Source organism: Mustela putorius, unplaced genomic scaffold, assembly GCF_011764305.1.
Source record: "Mustela putorius furo isolate JIRA1106 unplaced genomic scaffold, ASM1176430v1.1 tig00000695_pilon_pilon_pilon, whole genome shotgun sequence".
Classification (NCBI taxonomy): Eukaryota; Metazoa; Chordata; class Mammalia; order Carnivora; family Mustelidae; genus Mustela; species Mustela putorius.
Window position 1 is genome coordinate 581199 of NW_025421447.1, and position 5146 is coordinate 586344.

A 5146-nucleotide genomic window follows, 5' to 3' on the forward strand; every position below is an offset into this window, starting at 1 on the left:
ATCTTTTTAAATTTTCACAGAAGCCTCATTATTTTGAGCCAGTCATTGGCCATGGTGACTCAGCTTTGAGCCCTACTCCTCTTCCTCTTCCCCTCTGAGCAGAGGGGTAGGATTGAAAGTTCCAACAGTCTAATTACAGGTTTGATTCCTCTGACAACCAGCCCCATTCTTAGGTGCAGTCCAAAAGTCATATGTCATTAGCACACAAAAAACATCTTTATAATCTTTCTTACTCAGGAAGTGCCATGGGTTTAAGAGTTCCATGTAAGAGACATTGAAGACCAAATATATATTTCTTATTATAAATTACAGTATCAGTAATAATCAATAATCCCTCATATTTAACATGTACAATGTGCTTTCACAAATATCTCATTTGATCCTGAGAATAGCCATGGTAGAAGAAGGGTGTGTAGGTGTTCAGCATTTCAATTTCACCGATGCAGAAACTGAGACCAGGACATTTACCCAGGGTCATGGTGCTGCTAAGTAATCCAGAACTTCACTACAAAAAGTCTCCAGAGGGAGCTGCTCATCCATTGAGGGGGCATAAACCCATCCACTGGGACCAGGAACAAAATATTTGGGTGTTTTTCTGTGTTTATCTTTATCTCATTCCTTAAGATTGTCTCATTTTGTGTTTGCCTATAATTTATACATTAGAATAATAGTACATATCTATATACATTATATGATGAACTTAGGAATTAATCTTTTTATTAAAGTATACATTCAGAAAAGTAAAAATATTTTCAGTGCATAGCTCAAAAAAATTTCACAGGTAGCACAATCAGATTAGCAGCCCCCAGATTAAGAAACAAAATATTAGCAGAAACACACAAATCTCCTCCCTGCTGACTTCTAGTTACTACCATACTGCCCTCGATTCAAGTATGACTATTATCCTGACCCCTACAACACAGGCTTGCTTTTCCAGTTTCTGTAGGTTATATAAATTATATAAAAAAGAGTATGCTTTATGTTGAACCATGAAATTGTCAATATTCAACAGTTTTTGACCTCCATAAAGGCAACTTCACAGGGTTCATCCTAATGCATTTTGCGTGTCTATTTCCTCTCCACCACTTGATGAGGGTAACAAAGGCAGAAGAAAAATTATTAAATTTCCTTACTACCTAGAGCCCACTGTCAAGTCTTAAAATAGGCAGAGTGACATTCCTCTAAGGGACTCAACTGCTTCAATGTTAATACTTTGCTAAGGGCAAAAGGCAATCCTAGCCAGAACCTCTCCCCCACCCCCAGACCTAGGATCCTGTAAGTCTACTTTAATATATAAAAATTCCTTTGGAAACTTCCTTTATCTTTAAACCTCCCCCAAGATAGCTGTTGGCAATCATCCCCTAAGCATATGGGCCACAGATATACATTTGAAGGGTCTCATGACTATGGTTTTATTTGATGGTAATAAATAACCTTTTCCCAACAATAGCTAGCCCCCTCAAGGTCCTGGAAACCTTGCTTCTGAAATTCTTCAGAGGCTTAAGCTACCTTTAATCCCTTCCCAACTTGAAAGTATATAATAAGTCAATCCTCATGATCCCAGTGCAGCTCTTTCTGCCCATGTGTCCTGTCCCCATGCCTTAATAAAATCACCTTTTTCACCAAAGACATCTCAAGAATTCTTTCTTGACTGTCATCTTTGAACCCAAAAATCATTTTGCCTACGTCAGTTTGGACTACTTTTTCCTCAGACCACTGTAGGGGAAGAAGTTCCCATTTCCAGTGCTGTGACAGGGAATGGGGGCAGGGAGCAAGCAAGAGAGGAAAAGTGACGACTTCCCACTTATCTTCGCCAGTGTCTGCCCTGGGTTTGACTAAAAGCTTGTTCTGTATCTGACACTTTTCTGACCTGATGTCTTGGTCCTAGGACTCTGGGACCTATGTCGTTTCAGTGGCTGGCTGCCGAAAGCTGTTTTCACTATATTCAGAGCAACCTATAAATGATTCAAGTGCAAGAGTAGAGAGGACTTAGAAGTGATAAAGGAAATTTTCAACTTTCAACATTCGTGGACCTTATTCTTGGGCCTCCAGAGAAGCTATATTTTCATGTTTACCAAGGTCAAAAGGACTTGGCAAAACCTCAAAGCTCTGTTTCTGCCCCAATCACACATTGTACATCCTCATTGTTAAAAAAAATAATAACCAACAAGGAGCATTCCATCAATAAGATAAGATAAGAAAAACCAAAAAACCTCCCTGGCTCCCATCAGATTAAAGCCATGGTCTTGCACATACTAAAAGCACAATATAAAGTTTGTAGCCTTCTGGAATGTCCTCTGTCATGAGGATTTGTAACCATGCAAAAATACTGAAGCGGGAGAGTGAGGTTCTTGTCTTTATGGAGTGGAAGAATGAATCTTGCGGACAAAGGAGAGTAAAGAGATAAGAGTTTTATTAAGCAAGGATTCAGAAAAAGCTCTCAGGTGTGAGAGGGGTCCAGATAGGATTGCCACTGAGGGCTTTTAGGGGTTGTTCTTTTATTGAAAGCTAGCCAGGGGACTTAAATCGCTGTTAGCATCACTGTGAAAGGATTAGTGACAATACCTTTAATGACTTACATCCTTTTTAGTCTTTGTAAATCTTTGTTGGTCACAAGCAGCTGCTATTACAAGACCCTACCTCTGACACCTAGGACAGGATGGTCTGGTTTGTTCTCTTATCTCTGGTTTCCTTACACCTCCTCATTTTTGGGATTTCTGTGAGGCTGATCACAGAGGCCCCTACCTATCTCTCCTTACTTTGCCCCACCTGTCCCTTACTCAAAGCTTATATAACCTTACACTAAATGTTCCTTACCTAGAGCACTCTTCTTTTTTTAAAAATTTTATTTTATTTTTTCATTATTCCAAGATTCATTGTTTATGCACCACACCCAGTGGAGGACTCTTTTTTTAAAATTAATTAATTTATTTTCAGCATAACAATATTCATTATTTTTTTTTCACCACACCCAGTGGTCCATGCAATCTGTGCCCTCTCTAATATCCACCACCTGGTAAGGACTCTTCTTTATTAAGATTTTGTATCCTGGGCAGCTGTCCTAACCAGGGCTCAAATAAAACTGTTTTCTCTTTAAAAATTTGGAAAAGGTTTGTTCAATTTTGTGTTGAAACAAGACTTAAAAAAAAAAAAATCTAGTCCAAACTTCCTATTTACTTCTAGTCATTTGGCCTCTTCTTGCATATTGTCAGTGAAGGGGAACTCACTACTGTACAAGCAGCCCATTTCACTGCGGGGTCATTTGATTCCTGGTATGACCCATCTTCCCGTATCCTAAACTCATGGATACATGTTCTTCCCACTGGAGTCACATTGGAAAGATCAAAAGGCAGCTGCCACATATCTTGTAAATCTTTCTCATCTCTGGATGAAATGCTTCCATTCTTTAGTCATCACCTACACAACATGGTGCCCATAGGCCTTGCCCTTCTGCTCACATTCATTTGAATGGACTCAAAGTTGGTCAGTGTCCATCTTCAAATGTAGAGTGTCTGGAGTGATATTCCACAGGCCACTGCCTATGGCATTTCCTTGTAGTTGCTTATTACTCTACTAATATTTGTCCCTGACCCCCAGACCCTACATGCTGGCTTCTCTGGGTCCTTCATGTTTGCACTCAGATGTCACCTGTTCAGAGTGGCTTTTCCCAATTAAAGTGCACTTCTCCTCACCAGAGTTTCTGGTCACCCTGTTTTATTTTCTTTCTTTCTTTCTTTCTTTCTTTCTTTCTTTCTTTCCTTCTTTCTTTTTTCCTTCCTTCCTTTCTTTTTTTTTTTTTTTAAGATTTTATTTATTTATTTGACAGTTAGAGAGAACACAAGTAAGTAGGCAGAGTGGGAGACAGAGGGAGAGGGAGAAGCAGGCTCTCCACTGAGCAGAGAGCCTGATGAGGGCCTTGATCCCAGGACCCTGGGATCATGACCCGAGCCGAAGGCAGCCGCTTAAACGACTGAGCCACCCAGGTGTCCCTATTTTCTACATTTTCTTATTTATGCCTTTGCTTAGGTAATTTTCGTCTGTCTTTTCCTATGCAAGGCTCTGGGTGGCAGGCACTCTAAGCATCTAGTTCATTGCTGTATCTTCAGTGCTCACAACAGAAACAGTGCTTGGTACCGACAAGGCTCTCAGTAAGTTCTTTTTAAGGAAAGAACATAAGTGATGAGTCTAGGTTTTAATCCCCATAGTCTGATCCCTGAGCTTATGTCCCAAACCCTCATGCCTGTTTACCCCACCCCATACATTATTTAACTCTGTCTTGCTCATTAAGCTTTCCTCCTATTCTATTAGATGCTACATCTCTGCTCAAGTCTCCACCAACACCTAGCATTGGCGAGCCCCTTGTGGGGCGGGCCATCTCTGACATATGGCTGGACTAGGTGTGGCCCACAGAAGGCCCAGTGTTTCTGTGGCCAGTAGATGGTGCTGTTGGAAAGAGAAAAGCAGTCCCCAGGGCTTTTAAAGGAGGGCTGGTACAAAACTGGTTGGAAGTATGGGAGATGCAGAGCCGTGCCAGCCTGCCCCTTCTTCTTCCAGTCACCTCTAGGTGAGAGGCAAATGTCCATGGGAGAGAATAAAAAGCAGGAATGGGTAAGTTCCAGTCATGCTGCCCTTTGGTCAAGACATCTTGAGGTTAATGATAGCAGTGGGGTTAGAGTGGGAGGACATGGGGATATCCCCCACTATACTACTTCTCTGACTGAGGACCAGACAGTTTGTGCTTATACAGGGCTAGCCTGAGGACCTGCCTGTTGGTCTAGTGTCCCTCACCCAACACACATATATATATACACAACCAGAATGGAGCTGTGGAAGAGGGCAGGCAGTGATCACTAAGCTTTCTGAGTACTTAGTTTTGCAGAAAGTTCTGCCCATTCCGACCTTGGGTTGCAAATTTCTTCACCATAGACAGTCTCACAGGCTTTCCTTCTGTGTTCCCATAGCACCAAACATCACGTCCTATACATGTAGGTACAGAGTCAGGGTGACCGACTTGTCTTGATTTTCCTGGGACAAGCCCAATTTTAAGATTAAAAGTCCTGCATGCTGGATACCCCCCTCAGTCCCAGGCAAACCAGGATATTTGGTCACCCTATCAATAAAAGAAGCCTCTTTTCTCTCTGTCTCA